The sequence below is a fragment of the Ciconia boyciana genome, chromosome 2 (assembly GCF_034638445.1).
Source record: "Ciconia boyciana chromosome 2, ASM3463844v1, whole genome shotgun sequence".
Lineage (NCBI taxonomy): Eukaryota > Metazoa > Chordata > Aves > Ciconiiformes > Ciconiidae > Ciconia > Ciconia boyciana.
Window position 1 is genome coordinate 132,352,772 of NC_132935.1, and position 22,626 is coordinate 132,375,397.

Below are 22,626 nucleotides of genomic sequence, written 5' to 3' on the forward strand. Positions count from 1 at the left end.
GGCAGCCATCGCTCCCCCGGCTCCGAGGCTCCCGCAAGGCCGGTGCGGGATCAGCTCCGCGCCTCGCCTCCTCCCCCGAGCACCGCCTGCCCTGCCGTGCCCTGCCCGCAGCCTGCCCTGTCCCAGCTGCTTAAGGCCGGCCCACGGGCTCAGCGCCGGCTTAGCCCGGGGCTCCTGTCCCCGGGGCTTCTGTCCCCGGGGCTTGTCCCCGCCACCCCTCAGGGGCCGCTCCCCACCTGTCCGCCGGGCGCCACCCGTGACGTCATGGAAACACCCCCTTCCCCCGCCCCAACGGCCGGGGAGGATGGGCGGGAATAACGCCTCCTTAGCGCGGGGGGAGGGGGGAAGTGAGCGAACGGGCGCTTCCCGTTGGTCAGGGCGGCTGCCAATCGAGCGCCACGGTCCCGCCCCCGGCCCCTCTCGTGGACGTTCCCCAGCAGCCGAAGCGAGCCGAGGTGTCGCTCCGCGTGCCCCTGCCGGGACAGGCGCAGGTAGAGAGGCTCTTTGTGGTTGCGGTTGTCGCTCCCGCCCGACTCCTTCTTCCCTCCTTCCCACTGGCTGCGGGGCGCCGCTGCCCGGGGGCCATGGCGGGGGCGCCCGGCGGGCGGTAGCTCGGCCGGCGGCAGGTGAGGAGCTCAGGTGGGAGTCTGGGCGGGGCTGGCGGCCGTGGGGCTGCTTCCCCGCCGCGCCGTAGGGACGGGGCAGTGGGGGCAGCGGTGTGGCGGGGCGTAGCACCCGGGTGGGCGGGCGGCGATTGCGGCCCCCCTCGCTGAAGCGCCGCGGCGTGCCCGTGGTCCGCAGGGCGGGCGGCCGCCGCCGGCAAGCCCGGCGCGCGAGAAAAGTGGCTTTTTACCACACAAAAAGCACCTTTCCCGCCCGGCTCACAGCGAGAGCCCTGAGGGCTGCTGGCCGGGGCGCGGGCGGGCGGCTGCTGCCGGTGCAGCGCCTCAAGCCCCGCGCCTCCCGCCTGCCCCGCCGAGCTCCTCTCGGGTCACCTCCTGCGGCCCTCGGGGTCCCCGGTCGCGCTGTTACAGCCCCGCGCGGTTGTTCCGGAGCATCAGCCAACTTAAACACCGTCCCCTGCTTCGGAAGAGTGCTGCCGAGGGCTGCTCGTCATTTATTTAACTCCCGGTGTGCTCCCTATGGCACCGAGACGGAGCGAATTCCAGATTAGCTGTGGTGCACCGGGCAGCTGCCTCCCAAGCGTAACCTGGCGGGCGCAGAGGTGGCTTTCCCGGGGGGAGCGGGCAGGGACAGGTCTCCCCGCTTGCTGAGTGCTCTGGGGAATCGAGCTGACAGCCGGCTGGCCGTTAAATGTAACTTCAGAAATCTTGGGCGTGTTTGCAAAGCCGTCACTCTCGTCTAAATCTGTGTTTCTCTGTGCTCGTGTAAAATAAAAAATGCCACCGTTACTATTATTTTTTTTTTTCTTCTTGCCCACATCTTCAAGAAAATAGGTTAATTAAATCCAGCCACTTCAGTTTCCAGGTTGATTTAATTTCCATTTGAGGACAAATTAGGCAATATGAGTATTTAAATACTGCATTACTTGAAAACTGTTTGGTACAGTTCACTGACAGTGAAGTACTCTTCACTGACACTTGCTGATTTATTTTTACTAGGAGGATATCTGGAATGGCTAGAGAAAAGGGCATTTAATAAATTTTACTTCTTTCTTGTAAGGTAATTTGTCTGCCTTATGTTTTTGACCTAGGCCTCTAATGATGGTTACAGTGTTCTTCCTTCTCTGCTTTCTCGAGAAGGGACGCAGGGAACAGTTGGCTGGTGCTTCATCCCTTGACTTTCATTGATTAATCATAGAGTTCAGAATGTTTCACTCAATTTCAACAGAGCTTGTAAGTCCGGTTTGGGTACTTAAATATGTGCAAGTGTTTTCATGGATGTTTTCTGTAAAGCCATGGGTAACAACAGTTTTAATTTCCATGAGCTTTGTTTTTTATTATTGAAAATGTTTTTAAAAAAATAAAAATTAAGTAATACTCCCTAGTCCATACTCCCAATAGATTAAGCTAAATATTTTCCACTGCATCTCCTGGTCCATTTACAAAGCAATAGCGTTCACAATTCTTTATTCTCTTTTTCTTTACTCTGATATCCCCCTCCCCACACACTGCGTTAGGCCCATTTATGTCCTCTCTTATAATTCTGTATAATTTCTGGGTCTGTGTGCAGGAAAGGTGGGAGGGGAGTTTTAGGGATTGGAGATGCTCTCTGTGTATGAGTGTGCATGTGTGTGTGCTGAACAGTTGTGGCTGGGCTCAAATTACTGGCATGTTCACCAAGGACAGGAAATGATAGTGAGACTCAGCTGGAATTTGCTTATTGCAAGACTGCATGTGTGGCTAGCTCCTTCACTTTTGCAAAATGTAAGTATACTGTATTTTATACAAAACCTTATTTGGTTTTTTTAGTAGCTATGCGTGTGTCACTGTAAAGAATTGGGTCCAGTTCAAACTGCATCTATTATAAACGGATGCATGTCAGCCTAACAGCCTTTCCTTCATTTGTTGCATTCTGTAGGTCTTGTTACGTGCTATGTAGAAAGTAGAATGAAATAGGGCATTATTCTGGCAGTCTTGGATCTTATGGTTTCTAATTGTAAAACTGAGTTGTCAGTTGCTACAAACAGTGCTCTTAGCTACAAAATGAGAAAAGCCTTCCTATTGAAAAGGTAATTCATATACAAATCGCTAATATACTTTAGGCTTGAATTTGATTTGCTGTAATGTGCATTTCAAAAACAATGCCAGTGATGAATGAGGCAGCAGAATGAGTATATGACTGTGCAGTCATGGGGTACTTTTATATGTCAGAAGAAGCATAGTATCTTTATCAGCATATTTGGATCTTATTGAAGTCAATAGAAATTTCTCAACTGATTTCAGTTATGTTAAGATTTGACTCACCAAAGGCGCAAAGTTCTGCTGGTAAAAGGCTAGGGGATAGATACTGTGATACACCACTACTAAGGTAGCCAAAGAAACTTCTAGGAGAATCTAATTGCCTTTTCCTGTATCAAGTTTCAGATAATGGGATGCAGATATTGTGAGATCTGACAAACAACTCTCCAGACTGGGACTTATGTGTTTCTGTTACCAAATTTACCCAGCTCTGCTCTTTGAGTTGCTGGATTTTCGTGTCTGTCCTCTGCCTTCGGGGTTGTGTTCAAGCAGTATACTTTGGGGACAGACATTGTTTTTAGTCTCCTGCAGCTGTCACTTGTGGTACAAGTACGTAAATCCTTGAATATTGTTCCTGGAAATACATGTTTCATTGCTTTAGTTTCTTGTTTATCTGAAGGACAAGGAGGGTTTGGGTATGTAATGTCCTCTCCTGTTGTGGGTACTTATTCTTATTCTGCTAACATAAAATACATCTCCTCGATGTTAATTTCTAATTACCTTACAGCTAAGTTTGCTGTCTGCCTTCAAGGTTGAGTGATGTGGGTGTTGATGGTAATGAATATGACAATCTAGGTAAACTTGGAAACATAATAGCTAAGAAAAGCACAGCTGCGGGTCTGATCCTGGGAGGCAGGATATCTGTAACTCCTTCTCCTTTCAATCTGTTTTAGCTTGTTGCTCATGCAAAGTTCTTGAAGCTGCTTGTGACTTTCACATAGCACATATGTTCAGAAATAGCAGACTATTATATATGAAATTATGACACGAGTTAACACAGTGTTTGAGTAGTGGTTTTGGAGCTCTGTCAATATGAAACTCATGGCATATTGTTGCAAGTTGCTTGAAACATTTAGGGGGAAAAAAAAAAGGTTGAGGACAGCCTCAGTGGAGGAAGAAAAGAGGGAACTTGCGCAAATTCTGATTTTTCTGTATTCAGGTGTCCCAACTGAGATAATTGTTAAATGATCAGAGCTATTTTTTAAATATTAATTCAGTGACAATTCTGGTACCTGCCTTTTTATTTAAAAGCAGTGAGCACCCTAAGAAGTGCTAGCAGAGACTGAGAAATGCATTTGGTCAGTTCAGCCCAGTGCAGCTCAGCCTCTCTGGCGTGCCAGAACAGCACTGACTCAGTGCAAGCTCCTTAGGGTAGAAGTCACGTGTTAGTGTGTAGCAGTAAGCACGGCAGTGCTTAATCCTATTTCAGTGTCTGGGCGCTCCGTGATGCTAACCACGGAAGTAAAGAAATAGAATTGAGCCGCTTTTGATGTGGAAGGTGCTAAGCAATTTTTGCAATGCCTATTTGCTAATGATTCACAGTCTTTGGATGAAGGCTATTCTAGACATGGCTTTTGAATCCTTTTCTGTGGAAAATAAGTACTGATAAGCATGACTTGACAGAAATCCCTGTTATGTGCAACAGGATGGAGGAATAAGAGTGAGAACTGACTTTCACTGACCTCTAAGCCCTAAGCTGAAGTAGTGCATTGAGAATTGCTATGAGTTTCTAGCTCTTGGAGAGATCTCCAAACTTACTAATTGTACGTCTGGCTGTAAGACAGCCTGACATAAAGATAGTGGCTGCCTAATAGCACCTGGGAAGTCACAGAAGAAAGGCTGCAGATATGATCCTTTAAGTGCCTCCATGTGTTGCTTTTCAATTTTGTAACAGTTTAGACTGAATTTGAAAAATCCTTTCTTTGAAGTAATTGAATAGCATATTAGCCAAGCTTTGCATTCCTTGTCTGACCAAGAGGTGTGTATATATCTGTGTTTCTGGATTTTTTCACTTTCAAGTCCGGTTGTTAAATTACAGTTACTTGAATTGAAGATTCCCTCTTTACTCTTTAAGTTGTGGGGTTTTGATGGCTGAATCATGTTTAGGTTGGCAAACACAGCTGCTACCATGTCAACACTTAATTATTTCCTTCTGAATGTTTTCTTTGACGCTTATGTTAACATGGGTGTGCAAACAAATTTCCTTTTCTTCTGCCTTCCAATGTCATGCATGAATTAGGAATTAAGGACATTTGTCTTTTGATTCATCTTTCCATAACAGCAACTTTTTAAGTGATAGCTTCAGATTCTGCCTGCAAGTTGGTTGAGCTGAAACCTAAAAAACTGTCACAACAAAAACATGGTAGTATGTGGTGCTGCAGTTGCCATGCAGCACTTGTATTTAACTGCTGTTCTTAGAATGAAGACAATAACAATACAAAATAGTAAAGGTGAGAAACTAATCCTTGTTTGTACCAGCGCTTATAACCATTCTGTGTTTACTGTAATGATACCTGTTGGATTTCAGTAATGACTTTTTTGTTGCCATTAGAAAAACCCGAAGCATTGAGCTTTCTGGCCATTTGGTGTATCCTCTGATGAATGTTTTTAGGGTAGAAGTCTGAAATGTTTCCCTGGCTGAATGTAGTCGTACTCTTCCTTCATCTTAATTTCTGCCAATTCTGTTATTACTGCTCGTGATGATACTGCAAAGAGTCTATTATCACAAGTGTCATCTCTTATCTGTTGTGGTGATCTCTTAGGTCACTTCTAGGTCACCTCTCTCTGATCTGACTTATGCCACTTTTTTCTGTGATTCTGGAGGCTTTTCCTAGTCACAGTGTATGCATTGTTACTGTTCTGATTTTAGTCTGTTCCATTTTCATATAGTTGCTGGTGAAAATGAATGAAGCTCCTGGTCTTAATGGTTCTGATAAAGAACAACTGTGTGGATATACTCCATTTGCCTTACATGTTTACTTCATTCTGCCTGGAGAGTAGCTGAAACCACAGAAGAGACAATTTGTGAACAGCTTGTCAATCACCAACAGAACCGTGTGCAGGAGACTTTATCCTTCTCAGTGCACAAGCCCATCTGTGTCACTGTTAATTCTCCTTATTACAGAAGGTTAAGTCCTGCCCTTCAAGTTTTCACATAAGCAGAGCAGGATATAGGTCTCTGGCACTGCTTTCTTCCATCTCGCCAACCACTCACATTAAAAAAATTTTGTTGCAATGTCTCCCTCTTCTCCAAGATAATTGCTTTGTCAGTGTGTCTAGAAAAATAGCCTTGAGGAGGGATAGAGAGAATTTCTTCATATCCTTAGTTCCCCAAGTGAAATGTACAATTCTTATTTTTACAGAACTTTTGCTGTCCTGTCTGCAGTGGCAACAGATGGCTTTGAAACCAGCCTTGATAAGTTTTATTGTCAAAAGGGTTCTGCTGCTGCCTCAGGCTGCGAGGCATAATAGCAGCGTCTCCCCTGAACATGATGCAGAACACGTCTTGCTCATACTGACACCTGGGACTACACCAGCTGCAACTGTATTGCTGGAAAAGAAGCTTGTTTAATAGTCTTATAAAATACTGTATTCTGAAGGAGAGTGAATGGTCCTATTCTTTCTTTCTATATCCCTTGCTTGTGACAAATACAAGTGCTGAGATCCCCTAGACAAAGCTTTGACAGCATAAACTGTAAATTTAAGGGCAACTTATAATGTAGGGGGGAGGAAGTTTCAGTATGAATGTGGTTCAGTCACTGACCTTCTCATACTTTAAAAAAAAGAAACAGCAAGTGTCTGTTAATCTTCTGTGGTACTGCTTGAGCACTTTAAAGTAAAAAAGTGTAAATAATCAGCAGCAATAAGGATCCCTAAGACATGCTGGTGATTACTGGTTGCATACTGGGGATCTGATGAAGGTAACTCCAAAAGATGTGGGCTACTGTGTCTTTGCTAGTTTAAGATGACTGTGGTAGGAGTTTGTGGTGGCTTTCTCAGGTTCCTGCCCTGATACCTTGCTGCTTACCAAAAGCAGGCATGCTAGTACTTGCTGAGAGATACTTTTCTACAATTTGGTAACTGTGTGGGGTTGTCCCCCTCCAGTTGGATGTATCTGTCTGTGCAGCTCAGTGGCACATGATCTTTCAGTTCTTGGGAACTACTCAGCTGTGTAGGTAGCAGATGTTCTAAGAACTTGCTAGTCCATTTTTTTTTTTAGCAATGATTTCACCACCTCAAAAGAAGCAGGCTGCCTAGTATGCATCAGGCTATTTGGAGCTGGCACTATTGCTAAAAGATTGCAGGTCTTTGCTTTTTGAATAAATGATAATGGAACAAAGAAACAAAAAATAATAAGTAAAAGGTGTTATTAAGACTATGCCTGAAGATAAGATTTCTCCCTAACCTTTTTCTGCTAGTAAGCAAGAGTGATTAATGTGGTGCTGGTGCTGTCGTGTCCTGGAAACTTCTCAGAGCTGCATCTCTCGGAGCTGTTACTGTTAAATAGGGTTAGTTTGAATCACTCGCAACAGCCATGTTTAGTTTCCTTAAAAGATAACGTTCTGATAATGGTTTTGTCACTTGTTAAGATATGTAACAGGACAGGACCAGAGGCAATGGGCACTGAAACACAGGAGGTTCCCTCTGAACATCAGGAAGTACTTTTTTCACTGTGAGTGTGATTGAGCACTGGCACAGTTTGCCCAGAGATGTTGTGGAGTGTCCCTCCTTGGAGATACTCAAAAGCTGTCTGGACATGATCCTGGACAACTGGCTCCAGGTGGCCCTGCTTGAGCAGGGGGGATGGACGGACCAGATGATCTCCAGAGGTCCCTTCCAACCTCGACCATTCTGTGATAATTCTACTAGTGTATTTTGAAGTTTAGTGTAGTGCAACTCTGCTTTTCAAATCCTGTTAGATCTAGAAATGATTTTGGAAAAGCCAGTCAGAGTCCTGGTGTTCTTTTCCAGTCTTGCCTGGGCCTTAACTGTGTCAATATGCAACCTTGTGGTTGGGATACAGGTCATCTTTAATACAGTAGGGTGAAACCACTGTTGGAATAGGCTTCTTATGGTCGTGTCTGTCTGACAGAATTTGACTTCTAGAAATAGGAGAGAACTAGAACTAAGGGGGTTTGCTAATAATAATATCTGATACTAAAGTCAGATAACAAGCAATTTGTATATGAAAAGAGGAGAACCTAGGCTAAATCTAGTCCTTTTATTGAACTCTAGTAACAACCACGTTGTTTTCTGATTAAAGTTGAACAATGGAAGGAAAAGAACTTAGGTGTTGGTCTACAGGACTTTGTCATGTCTTGGCAAGAAAGCTACTGTTTTTTAAGAAGTGAATTCAGTAGGTGTGCCCTTACTAGCATCAACGAATACTGAATAAAATGATGGACAGCTAAGATGTATCGTGGACCCTCATTTGCCTACCACTGTGGTAGCTGTACCACTGCTAGGCTGAGCAGGCACCCAGCTGGGCTGGGTAAGAGGGGCTGTTTTGCTATGTTATTCTTAACCTTCCATCCAAAAAACCAGATCTAAAGGGAAATGAAATCTAAAGTTTGGGTGTTGAGTAAAATATTGGGCCAAAGTATTATGATTGATTCTTGTCTTCCTTAACTGAATGGTACTGATAATTTTTTACTGTGACCTACCTAGGAAGTAACAATTCAAAGCTCTTGCACTACTGCCACAGCTGCTGAAATTCAGGAAGTATAAAACCCATTTATTCTTTCCTGTTGTTTTTTTTTTTTTTTTTTTTAAAAGTGGTATCAATGAGTACATTTGCAGATTTGTTACTGTCCTTCAAATCCACCTATCTCATCTGCAAGGCATTAAAACCAGAAGCACTCAATATTATTATAACCTTATAAACCTTATAAAACTAAGGCTTACTTATTCAATATCTCCCACTGCTTAGAGAATCTCAAATTGTTGAGAAAGGAGAACTTACTGAGGTAGGGAACTGCTATCATGAACAAATAAAGTTCTTGCCTTTTGGCTAATGTCCAGTTTGTTTTGTTGAAACAAGCATTTTAACATCCTATTTCTTAGAGTAAGAATAAAAATGCACTGCTGAAATCACCTTGTTTCATTCAATTAACTGAATAAATATGGAACTTCATTTGAGATTTGGAATAAGATGTTAGAATTTTCCACAGGATAGCTGAATCATAGGCTTCTCCTCCCCCCCCCCCCCCCCGCCTTCACAGCTTATTTTCCTATGTAAATACCATATTGTACTGTACTCCTTGAAGTTCAGCAGGATCAATACTTCCACTTGAAAATCAACAGCAGAGCCATTGCCAGGATGTCACTTTGGCAGATGAGACTTATTGTTTGTTTGCTTGGGTTTGTGTTTTTTGTATGTTTGGTGGTTTTTTTTGTTTTTTTTTTTTAAAGAAACAGGGGAAAAAGTATTGTCAGGCTTTCACAAAATAGAGTATTTGATAAGGGTGACTTGTAAAATTTTTTTTTCCTTTATTGCAGGAACACTTAACTATACAAGGTCACTTTCTTCTGCCATGTCATATGCATGCAATTGCTGGTGTACTGAAGATCCCTTACTGGTGATAATCTTACATTTTAAAAGATCAAATTTCAAGTAATGGGACACCACTGAGTAATTTTAAATGCACATAAAGTCATTGTTTTCATCAAGCAGGCTTTAATAATCTGCTCTTAGTCCTAGCTGATTAGTTTGATAAGCTGAGCAGGGAAGATGCAATTTCCCATTTATTTCTAGCTGTATTGTCAGCCATCTCTTTATTTTTAAACAAGTGGCTTCCTTAATTTCATAGTAATTCAGTGGTAGAACAGTGGCTGTATCTTGGTATCATCAAGTGACTAAGTGTTCTTACTTTGGGAAACATTTGTGGGGCTTGTCTGTGGTGGTGACTGCTTCCTACTTAAAGAGGCTTAGGAAATCTTGGTTTCTGAGGCATGGCTCAGCATTTGAAAACATCCACATTTTCCTAACTGTGGATGCCGTTTCAGTCTTGATAATCCAGACATAATGACAGTTCACGTTGAACTACCAAAGGTTCCTTGCCAACTGAGCTTGCATTATTTACTTTAATATGACTAGAATGCATCGTTAGCATAAACACACCCTCTATTCAGTGCAGGATGAGAGTTGTTTGCTTCTGGTTTTCTCAAATTAAACTATTAAATAGTAGTTCAGCGTGCAGAGCCCTTCTGCAAAAGGATCATCTTTGCTGGTAAGTGAATTTTATGTTCTAAAAAAAAAAAAAAATGTTTGTCCCTTGAATACTAGGAAGATGTAATGCCTTTCTCGCTATGGCCTGTCTCCCAGCACTCACATCTTGTAGAAACTCTTGAGGGATTTTCATTCTTAATATCATTGCTCAACAGCCCGCAAGTGCCTTGCCACTCGACCTGCCTTGTGATGGGTTACTTAAGAAGAGAGGAGGTATAGGCTGTGCATCTGTTGTGCATTACTTTATCAATAAAAACATATCTTCTATGTTAGCCTAGCCTAATGCACTTACAGCTGAGAGGAAGGGTGGTATTTGGTAAGGGAACTAGGGATGAAGGGTGGGAAAACAGATTTTTATATATTAGTGTACGTCACTTTAATTCTTGCTTCTTATTCTGGTTGACCAAACTGCTTTACTTCCATGTGGGGTTTTTTGGGCCTTGAAAATAGTGGGGGTGTTTTGAGTAAATACGGGCGAGTCATCTTACGAAACTTTTTTGCCCAGTCTGTGAATGCCACTGAAACATTTGCACACAAGAATGTTTTGTGGAACGTAGGAGGAGTGCAAACAAAAATCACAAGGCATAGATTGGCTAGACTTGTGCTTGGATTGGCTTTGTTGAAGAAGGGAGCTGAAGAAAACTGTTCTGATCCCCTAATTCCTCCCTGTGCTGAGATTCTGAAATGCTTGTTTCTGCATATCTGAGTCCTAGAGCTCTAGAAACTGCAGTCATTGTCTTCGGAAAGGCATGGGCATGCGAAGTATTGGCATCAGATCAAGAAGAAAATATCAACAAATTTCATTGTCAGAATTGATGTAGTACAAGCTACATAAGTCTGGTAGCCTAAACATAGATTCTAAAAAGTACAGTTTCCTTGATCTGCCACTTCTTGAAATTAATATTCCTTAAAAAAACCCACCAAACCTTTGTTCACAAAAGAAATACATATAAGTGAGTAAAGGTGAAGTAATTTCTTCTTATTAATGGAAACTTCAGAGTATTAAGGCAAGTTCAGTTTGCAGCCCAGGTTAAATCAGCAATAGTACCGTTGAGAAGTGGTATATAAAGACTTCTGTGCTGAAAGTGGCTGTACTGACACATCACAGGACTGGAAGAAAGTTCCTGGATACTCATGTTCAATACTTGTTGCAGTCAATAAGTTTGTATATTCCCTTTTGTAAAGTGACCAAGCATCATCTTAAAATAGTCAGCACTTTGTCCCCAGGTGTCCCATTAACAAATTATTTCAAAACTTCCCTGCTTTGACTAAAACTTTATTCCAGGAGTCTGGCTAGATATATCCATGACCAGTTTGTACACCTGGCTAAAACTGGTATTTTCTCTCAGTGTTTATAAGAGCATCTGCATTCCTTCTGAGCCTTTGTAAACTGGTTAACTTTTTGCTCCATTCATGTCAGGGAGGCTCTCCCTTTCCCCTGGTCAGTCTTGGAGACTTGCATTTAGACTTGGAGTGATGCAGAGAATCTTGTGATGTGGCTGACTAGGTATATTCATGGTGTTCACTTCAGGACAATATTCTGCTGTTGATCTTCCTTGAGTAAGCTTACAGTGATCTCAGGTGTGTCTTAAGTGTTATTTTTTGTTTCCTGACCTGATGCTGGCATTGATGCTAGCAGTGCCTTGCACAATGACTTTTTTTAATGCTTCCCTATATGTCTCTGTAGGAAATGCCTTAATTTATGTCAAAGGGTAGCTTTTTTCTCTTTTCAGACTTTCATCAAATTGGTGATATAATGAATGTGTAGTCAGCTCATACATGTGAGTATCTTCCCCTCCTTGGTCACTTCCTGCTGTCGTAGCAGAACTTCTGCTTGTCTTGCTCCTCAAGTCCTGACCCTGCCTTCAGGACTGATGAACTGTGTTCCCTGCCACCACTTCTGTTCATGTGGTTCCTCTCACCTGCTGTTCTAGTCATTCGGTGCATCAGAGGTGCCTCTATTTTTTGTCAGCAGCAACTTTTATAAGACACCTCAATTCCCTTGCTACTAGTAGGACTGTTAAATAAAACTAGCCCCAAGATAATTCTTGGCAACCTCTTCCTGGTGATCTGTGTCCAGCCTGATATTTTTTTATCGTCTTCTGTGGCCAGTTACTCAGTCACTTTGCAATTCTTCTACTAAATAAGATCATTGCCAGCTTTATTAATTTTTTTTCATGCAGTTGTTGTCAGGTCCAGATGAGATCTACGGATTTCCCTTGTCTTTTTCAAATTTTTTGAAGAAGTTAATCTGTTACCATTGACTTTGGTATTTCCTTCTGACTCTTTGACTTAATCTGAAATCTTGCATGTTACTGATTGTAGCAGGGCTGATTTCTTTTCCCTTTTCTCACCTCCAACTCTAAAGGCAGGTATTCTGTTTGCTCTCCTGCCATCATAGAGTATCTCCCACTGTTTTTTTGAGTGCTTAAAAAGTACAGATTATGGTTTTTAAATGTTTATATTGGTTAGAGGTGAAGTAGGCACAATAACTTGAGAATGCATGAAAGTTTTATTTGCAACTGTATGTACAATTTAATCTCCCTTTTCTTTCAGAAATCTGTAGCAGTATCGTCTGGTTTCCTCAACTCATGCTCAGGAAGCTGTTACTTTTGATTCCATGCTGGCTGTGATTAGTTTCCAGGCCTGTTTCATAATAGACATCCTGTCTTTGTCTCTTTACTAAGAAATTTTCACTGCCAGGTTACTTCAACAACACATCGAAACTAAGTGAAGAATAACTTTGTTTTTAATATCTTTAAAATTGATTTTTTGAAAGTTTTAACTTTATTCCTGTACTTTAACATATGAGGTGCAACTTCTTTAATCAACTGCTTCCCTGCATTTTTGGGAGGGGTGGGAAAGCTCTTTATCTAGTTAGGCCTATTTAATCTTGCAAGTTGTCTGCTGCACACTGCCTCCCATGAGGCATTTCCACATTTGTTTCTGCACATGTAATGAAGCAGGAGCTCAGCTTTATCAGGTTAGAGAGTCTGAATTCCTCAGTCTGACTACTTAAACTAGTTCCTTTTGCTTATTAGTCATGAGTCAGAGAAGTTAATTTCCTGTAATGCCCAACTCACGTAATATTTTTCATTCTAATAAAATAAAATCTGTACCAAGGCTGGTTTCTTGGAATCTACTGGAGACTCCCAGCACTCTGAGCAGGACTGTACTTTTTTTTTTAAAGTGCCTTTTTTGGACCCAGATGAATTCTGTTCGTTCTTCTGCAGTGGTGTGTTTGGGGTTTTTTTGATCTATCACAGTTTTAAGTGATGTAGATATGTACCGCCCCTACCTCTACTGGCTTTTCTGAATAGCATGTACATTTCAATATGTGTTTTAGCCACTAAGACTCTGTTGTCCCTGTGATATCTAGCATTGTATTTAATACCGAATTCAAGTTCATCAGTTTTGTAGTATAGGCCTTTGTTGTTGGTTGGGTTTTTTTGGTACACAAATACTTCAAAATGTTTTATCTGGTCATGCCTGTTTACCAGGGCAGATTACTTGTCTGCCTGACCCCTGTTCTCATCTGTGTTAGGACTTTCAGTGATTTATTAAACAATTGGAGATAAGAGTCCTTCCTGGCTGCATCCTCATTTTCCTTTGCTAGTGCAGTGAGGTTAGATGTGGAGATTGCGTGGGTGCCCAACAACTTTCACTTCTCACTTTCATCTGTAAATCCCTTCTTGGGTGTGTCACCTTGTCCTAGAGGGTCAATGCCCTTGTCTCATGAATAGGACTCTGAATACTCTAGTGTTTCACCCATCTTTCTCTCTGTGTTATTTTAATGCCTCTTTATCAAATCCCTTGAGATATAGCTGAATCAATTGTTTGAAGTCCTGCCATATAAATAATCTTTAAATTCCGCACACACACCCCCTCCCCCCCCCCATTCTTTGACTGTAACTTAAGTAACCTTGAACAACCAGAATGAATGTAGTTTCAGATCAGCAGGGAAATACATAAAGTGCTAGGAGGAAGGGGAAGGGCCAGGGCCAATATATGTGAATCATTTAATCAGATTGTGAAAGCATTCACTTAAAAACAACTTTATATCTGTATCAAAACATTAAAAAAAAATCTCAAGTTGCATTTAAGTGAATGTATATATTTAACTGAAAATGTTTATATATAATTTTATTTCCCCGTAAAGTCCCAGATATAGTAGTAGCTGTTGCCAGAGTTTTTCAGCAGCTACTGCTACAGCTGAGGCAATTTTGCAGGTCACCAGATGTAGAGAAAAGCACCTGGTAAATAAATAGATTCTGGAATTTGTAGACATTATAACTGGCAACATTTATTTCTTTTTTTTCTGCGGGAAAAATTCTCTGAATAAACTTACTGTGAATAGGTTGCAGCTTCTGCAGGATGGTATGTATTTATTCTGGTGGATCCTGGAGGATGGTGTATATTTACTCTGATGGATCTTGTTGTTTTAACATAATTGCTTTTTAATTAATACTTCCATGAAAGTTTTGTGAACGTTTAGGCCTCAACTGTCCTGACCTGAGGCTGATGATGCCTTTTTTTTTTTGTGGGTTTCTGTGTATACATGTGACACTAAGAGGAAAAGAAAAAGGGGTTATTCTTAAGTAGGTGTTCTAATTTTGGAGAGGAGAGTAAAATCTCTCCAGTATTACTGGTGGCAAGAAAACAAATCACCTTTTTCTGGTATCTTTTCTCTCCTGCTAATCCCTAGATCCAGATTTAGTGGACAGTCACATAATGCTGCTGTAGCTGCATGCTTACTTTCCCAGACTAATGCTGCTGTTGCTTTGACTGATCTCCACTGTTGTTCCATCCTTCTGCTTGTGTGGGGTTTTCTACTAATTTCTTAAAAGGCAACATGAGGTATGTCTCTACTCACTGCACCTTACATGATGGTTTTAAATGTGGGCAGAGGGTGAGAGGTTGTTTGGTGCTCAAGACTCGTGCAGCCACACCTGGCAGGCTGCCCTGCCCTGCCTGTATCTGGTTGCCACTGCCTGAGAGCAGAACAGCTGAACTAGGAAGAGTCCCATGGAGTTCTAGGTCACGCAGCTCTGATTCATGACAGTTAACACATAGCATTAAGAGTATTTATCCATAGTAGATGCATGATGTTGTGTATGGTTTGTTTGGGTTTTTTTAAACATTCATCTGTACTAAATAGGCTGTTGTGATTAGCAGAGTTTTAAAGTAAAAATGCCCTCTGTAAGAGTGACAGATCTAATATACAAAGTGCCTCCAGTATTCATCCCTATTTTTGATGCTACTTATCCACATTTTGGTCTGTTACTTCAGAAGAAAAAATCTTAATGGCAATGAGCGTCATGATTTTGTGCTTTTTTAGAAGTGGCTAAATGAAGTCTGTCTATGCTTGCACTGACAGTAGGGAGCCTTTCTGTTCTGCGGCAGCTCAGCTAGCAGTAGAGCATGGATGTTCCAATGCAGAACAGTGCACGTCAGGAGGCTTGCTTTAAAATATTTCTTAAGCAACAAATAGATATAGTTCCTTTTAACCTGTTTTATCCATCCTGGTCTGCACCTCAGAAATGGTAGGATGGAGGACAGAAAAAGGTGTAGTGTACTACCTTTTGGTCTTCCTGGTACTTAGGTCTACCTGGTCTTAGGTACTTCCTGGCAGACCTCTAGCAGGCACTCCTACAGTGCATGCACAGCTCTGTAACACAGGCAAACCTGGAGTCTTAGCTGGCCCATCTCTTCAGCTCTAATGTGGCATTCAGTAATTCCTGTGGTCTGATGAATACTTTCTTTTCCATAAGTAGCATTATTCTTTTCCCTGCTCACCAAAGACAGGGATGAAGAAGACCAGAACTCTTAATAAAAATTAAGAATTCAGCTCAGTGAAGAAGAGAGAAGATGGATGAAACCACAGAGAAAATAGGTAGAGGTCACAAGCCAGGTGATGGAGGTGGGAGGGAGAAAGGGGTTTGCAGTCATGGCCTGAGGGAAAGTGGAAAGACTGTCATTGCAGTAGTAGCTTTTTTAAAAATTATTTTTAATTTATCTCCCAGAATCGTAGAAAAAGTGCGGGCACGTCAATTACATAATGACCTCTAAAATGAAAGTGAACAGAAATGCTGAATCTGTAGAACACATTTCTAGCTGTCAGCCAAATTTTCTGCCTGAAACCCCTTATCAACTCAGAGAGGGAAACTAAAACCTGCTACATAAAACTCTTAATTACATTTTTGGAAATCCTTATTGAGTATAAGAAGGCAGAAGAGAGAACTTGTTTCATGCTTTTATTGGGGTGCTGCGGTCTCTGTTGCCATAGCAGGTTTTGGACCCCCTCGTGTATGTGATGCCAATAGAACGGCTGCAGGGAAGGGTCACAGGCTGCGTGTGCAGGAGACACGCTCCTCCTCTCCCTCCCCTGCGGTGCCTAGCTAGGTGGCACAGGAAGAAGCATGTGGGTACCAGGGCAGCTTGCTGGTAAAGGCAACATCTCGACTTGAAACATGGGGTGAGCAAGATTCAGTACAGTCTGCTAATAAAGCAACAAAATGGTTTAGTTTGAAAAGGAGCAGGTATGCATGGTTCCATCACCTGCTGTAACTGGAACCAGAGTGGTGGAACAGGAAAGCAATTGGTCTCTTGAAAACAGGAGCTCTGAATGAGTGTTGGAGACTCTAACTTAATCATCTTAATGGTTTTCTTCCTGCTTCTCTGTGGTAACATGCAACTGTGTATGCCTGTGTGCTTTTCCCAGCGGGAAGATTTTTCTTTCCTTGAAAGACAGAAAAGCTGAGGGGGAGCTATTAAATTCTGAAAGCTATATTTAGCTCAGAGCAATTAAAGCTAGCACTATATAATGACACTTATAACTAGCTTATCCATCATGCAAACTATAAGATTTTTAACGTTTGGTTTCAGTCAGACTTGGCATTACTGGCAGCTTTTGCTCACATGCATCAAACTCTGAATTTTAGAAGGCATGTCTGTTGCTGGTTGTTTTAGGCAAGTCACTTGCTTTCTTACCATTCTGTCGCTTTGTTCCTAGTTCCATTTTCAGTGTAAACCAGCATAGTCCTCTGCTTCCAAAAGGGGTAGTTCTGCTCTACCCTCCTGTCCGCAGCTGCTTGATTTGCTCTTTTCATCATCTATATGCTGGCAGCATGTTCACGCAGTGAACTGGTTCAGCAAACAGTGGCTAAAAATCTGGCTTTTTTCCTGGTTAGTTATTAACTGGATTAATTTCCCACTCTCATTCCACTCTGTAGTTGTGTTGCTACTGGTTTTAGTAGGAGTTGCAGCAGAAATAAATGGCTAACTTTGAGAAGGGCGAGAATTGGCTGGTTCCTCCCCAAGGGTTTAGGTCTGCCTGTTGCAGATTTACACCAAATTACACTCTATTGCCAGATTAGATCTTTGTTGCACTCCTGGTAGGCTCTTCCAGAAATACTTGGAAATGTGTAGCTTCTTTGGGACTAATATAGTACAAAACAGCTTAATGAATTGTTGTAGAGTTGTTACAAGGTCAGTTACTGCATGTTCATTCTTTTTTTTTTTTTTTTTTTCCCCTTGGGTACCAAATAATTAATTTCCTCTGTTCTGCATTAAATGAGCATCCCTCTATGGTGCTCACATAAGCTGTAGTCACCCACTGTGAGATATGTGTATTGTTCAATTTATCCTTCTATTCCAATGTATCAGACTCTGGAATTTTTCTCATGTCGGTTTGTGATTATGTCTATACAAGTATGGATTACTTTTTTTATTTCACAGGCACAAAAAAAAGTTATACATCAATCAACAGTGCAGTTAAGCTGGTCTGTATTTCCCAGATGATTTTAGGAAGTGTGCACCTGTATTGCAAAATATTCAGAAACAAAATATCATATGGGTGCATCCCTATGCTCACTGATCAGACTACATCACTGCAGCACGGTGGTTTGGGGAGCAATGGGGAACACGGGACCTTTTTTTGACCAGCAAGTTGTGGGGAAAATTTCATTTTGGGAAGAGGAAGACTTGCTGTGTGTGCAAAAATGTGGAAAGATTGTGGAACAACAAAAGCATCAGTTGGCTTTATGGGGTGAGTAAGTGGTTGGTATAAGCCTCAGCTCCCTGATTGACTTCTCAGATACCTTTAGAAACATCATTCCAGGTGAAGGCCCCAGCATTTGGCTTGTCCTAGGTGGCATGGAGTTAATGAATCCTGCAGTTGTGAAGACAAGGCCAAACTCTTACACAGGGAACTGCACAATAAAGTGGAAAATTCTGGATACTGTTTTGGGTAACTCTTAGCTAAAAGGCTTTGAGATTGTGGTGAGAGAAAAGGCTATGAGAGGTGGAAATGGCAACTTCCCTTTCCTGTCCTGCAATCTGTGGGGTTGCTGCATAAGGTCTGACTTTGTGGGCTGTGTTGCAAAGCTCAATTATTTTTCTTAATTTGGGGATAGTGATCATTATTATTTTTTTTTAAGCTATCGTGTGTTTCGGAAGTTAGCACAGAACTGCTGATGGCCTAATGTGCCTAGTGAGGGAGAATGCTTAGGTTGTGTTCCCTTGTATCTGTCACTTCCCTTTAGGATCCCTCTAAGGTCCCTGCTATTTCAATGTGATATGTAATATACTCCTGATAACTAACGTAATTATCTCTAACCTATATCAGATGATTTTTTTTCCTAGTTCTCTTACATTGTTCATGTAAATAACACAAAGAATTAAAGGCACTATTTTTCAAAGCTAGGTATTTTTACTTATTTTTTCAGAGGCTTATCATAAGGTGATTTTGTTGCCTTAAACACTAGAAGTTTTTAGTATATGATTAGTTGGAAGTTTTAAATGTAGAACAGCTTAATTTCTGAGTTACTGGGAAAAATGCCAGCCATAGGTTTGGGAAAGTCTGAGCAATAAAATTGTAAAGCTGGTTCATCACTCAAATATGTTATTATTTCAGCTGTATCTGCCCACTGCATGCTCCTACAGGCTAAAAATGTCAATAGGCTTTTACATTAATAGCTATTTTAGATCTCTAATCTTAAAAGGCAGCACAAATTAAAGAACCTTAGATTAATATAAAATATCAAAGTTAACACATCAAGTGTTCTTCCTTGCTCTAGTCTTAAAAGCTTCCACCCTTAATATTTGGATTATTATTAAAAACACACAAGTTTATACATTAAAAAAATCTGATCCTAAAATTAGATTGCAGATGTTTAGAGTCCAAGCCAGCTGGAGGCAGTGGCATTTTCAGGACTGTAACAAATAGAAGAAGCAATAAATTGAGTCTAAACATGAAATTAGGAGTTATTAAATGTACACAACTGATAAGAGAAGGCAAAAGTATTGCTCAAAACTCAGTGAGTTGAAAACAGAGAAAAGGATTCCTTTTTCCTTGGAAAATACGCTAACACTTTAAGAATAATACTAAATAAAGGCAGCAATGTAAATAATTCAAGAAATGCAGAAGAATTTAGTTCCATTACTGAAATTAAGCTGTGTGGTCTATTGACAGCATATAGAAATAATAACTAAGAAAAAAAGTTAAATTATAACTGCTAAAGCTATTATTTAAAAAACCACAAACTACACAGTGGATAACAGTTTTGAATCTAGGGTACAAATAATTTGAGGAATTCTCCATTTGTCATATTGATCCTGAAGAAAGATCAGGAAAGCCTCAGAGCACCAGTGGAAGTGTAATGATGTGCTTGTTTTTATAAATGGTAAATGATATGCGGTACCCAGACACTGGTTTGTCTGGTGTTGATTATGGAGTTTTGGAAAGATTAGTCTCAAACTCTGACTCCGTGCAACGGAAATTCAAATCTAATAATTGGAGTGAAGTACCATACAGTCTATGAATATAGAGGTTAAACTATTGATCCTTTTTAGCTCAAATTGAGCATGTTAAACTTTGTCATAAGCCATTTCTCTGTACAATATGAACACTACCAAACAGAAGTCCTGCAGGCTGCTAAAACTGTAAAATTGGATTGTCTTCAGAAAAAGTGCATTTGACTAAATGTCAAAACTGCATGTTGGTTGCTTCAAAGTAACAGTTGAATAGTGATACAAGTTTGTCAAAGAGTAGTACCTTCGGCATCTCTCTTTATGCAGGATTCTTCTTTCTTTTTTGTGCTGACAAGATGTTTGATTGTGGATTCCCTACACCTGCCATAGAGTTACACACAATTCTGGATCCTTGGGACAAGAAAGATTTCTGTTACAAAATGCATTGCTCTGTTAGCGTGTTAGTAGACTAAAACTTAGTTGCTTAGTTATATAGGAGAATGTTGCTAACCTGAACTTCTAATACATATCTTTCAGGAGAGGAAGATGTAGCTGTAGATGCTGTATTTTAGGGAAATATTTTGGGGGTAGAGGAACACACAAAAAAACAAGGTAGAACATTTTCCAGATATTCCTATATTGTACTCCTTACCTCCCTCGCACTTCCCAGGTATGGAAGGACAATGCAGTAGGTAGTTTTATTTCTCATCTGATTGTTTGTTTTTGAGATCCAACACCAGACTTATGTGAGCTTACCACATCTTACGTAATGGAATTGCTCAGACTTTCACTGCTGTAAAAGAGGAGGAGATTTGGATTCTTCATAGTTGGCACTGAGAGACTACCCACTCACTGTAAGTCAGTCTTCCTTATATCATAGATGTGGTGCCCTCCCTATAAGAAAGCAGAAGTTAAACTGATGTGGAGTCTGTTTCAGCCTGGAGAGGACATGATGAAAGAAGCTGCGCAAGAAGCTTCTTGCTATGAAGAATCACTCCATCAATGGAGAATGGGAGAGGACTGTAGTATAGCTGGCTTTGGGGATGATACATTGGGCTTAATTGTATGTCTAGAAGAAGAATTGAAAGACATAGCAAGGAAATGGAATAGGTAAACGTGAAGTTGTGCTAATGTAACCTTATATTCTGCTAAGATGAGGGTAATTGTTCAAAAATACCTCAAAGCTATGTTACTTTTGAGGCAACTGGAAAAAATGCCATTTGTTGGGTTGTACTGTGTTTGGATTCCCTTTAATCTTAGGCTTTGGGGTTCCCACTGGTCACCTACCAGGCCAGGAGGGAACTCTCTCGCCCATGGCACCATTGGACTCTTTGTGGTTTGTGTCTTGTTCTGAAATGCTCTCTATAGACTGCAGCCAAAGATAGGATTTTGGCAAGGTTGAGATCATGTTACCGGTGATATCAAAAAACTTCTTGTGTTGCTGGTGGGTGTGGTTTTTGCCTGAGTGCTCACTAATTGTGAGATTTATCATTAGGATGAAATTCTGTCCCAAGTCGTATTGCCAGTCATGGCACTTGTGGTGTTTTACTTTCCCTGGTAGTGTGTAAATGTACTCACAGTGCATCCTGAATACTTAACAATTTCCCTTTTGGGGTAGGGATGCCGATAATGCACTTGAGCTTCCTGGCTAGTTGCTTGTGCTGCATTTTAACTTCTTTTTTTTTTTTTAATATATTCTTGTCCTTTTTAACCTATAGGCATTAAATTAGTATTATAGGGCACATAGGACAGGTAGGATGTTGTAGGTCTTACATGCATGTAACTTACATATTTGCTTGCAGTTGTGGAAGGCTGGATGTTTTGAACTGTGCAGTTCTTACAGTCCTGCAATTGTATATAAACTAATGTTTTGAAATTAGTCTTAACAGGCTTACCTGGATCTTTTACCTGTAAAGCAGAACATAGCACTGCTGTTCTGCACTAGTTTCCCATCATACTTGCATCTGTGTTTGTGTAGGCTTAGTCACTCCTTTAAGTTTGGTGGATTCTTTTAGGCTAAATCTCTCAGTTTCTATTGTGAGCATGTAAAAGGTATCACTTGCTGTATATTGCCCAGCAGGACTTACTTTCCTCCGGAAAGCTGGAGATGAGTAATGAAAACTGATGTAGCAGACACAAGGGGTGAATCTTTGGTAGATGTGGTTGCTGTAAAGCATGTTAACATCCATGTGTGTTTTCAGCTTCTACAAATTAGACTGAAAAAGAGTCGGAGGAGGAGAGCAAGGAGTGGAAAATACTTCTACTTGGTTTATTTGTGTTGATAGGTACTGCCATACTGCTACAATGGGCTCTCTCTGGGAGGTGTCCAGTTGCTATAGGATCCTTTTACCTATGCAGATAGCGGAGTTTATCAAATACTGTTACAAAATAATTAGCTGATTATGTTGGGAAGTTTCATGAGACATTGCTTTGCTACTTAAACATAATTGTCTAATGACTTCCAAAAAATTTCAGTGTACTTGGCAGAAATTAATATAGACCTGCCCCACCCCAGTGTGCAACATGTGTCTGTTTTATATACAGAGGGGGTTCCTGCGGAACAGGTATGTTCATGACTTCACATGGAGTCATGCAGGAAACCTGTGAAGAAGTCAGGGTAAGCCCTCACTTTGCTTATCCTAATCTTTCCAGTGCAAGAATGTTCTCCATTGAAAGACAATTTTGATAGTTGCTAAAAGGAAGGGTGGTAGATCTACAGGGATACAAAACTAACAGAGTTTGAACAGTTACAAAAAGGGAATTTTTTCATTGCTTTTCTAATAGCTGTAGAAGAAGGCTGCAATGAGAACTAGTATTTATCTTAACAATAATATTTTTGTTTTCACGCTGACGTAGTACCATCCTGTTGTCATATGTTCTTGGAATGCATTAATAATTTGTACCACCCTTTTTTGAGATATATTAAATCTCACATTAACACATGGT

The 22,626-nt window shown here is 41.0% G+C and overlaps 1 protein-coding gene across 6 annotated transcripts in view; it reads left to right on the plus strand.

Moving 5' to 3' along the window:
• Positions 1 to 416: 416 nt before the first annotated feature.
• Positions 417 to 22,626, plus strand: part of OSBPL3 (oxysterol binding protein like 3) — a 95,626-nt gene continuing 73,416 nt past the window's right edge. For 4 of the 6 annotated variants that reach the window (XM_072854114.1, XM_072854120.1, XM_072854119.1 and 1 more), the window contains exon 1: positions 424 to 626. The gene's annotated coding sequence lies outside the window, so the exon portion shown is untranslated. Of the gene's footprint in view, positions 640 to 22,626 lie in introns of all 6 variants that reach the window. The other 2 variants (XM_072854118.1, XM_072854117.1) reach the window with 2 other exon arrangements.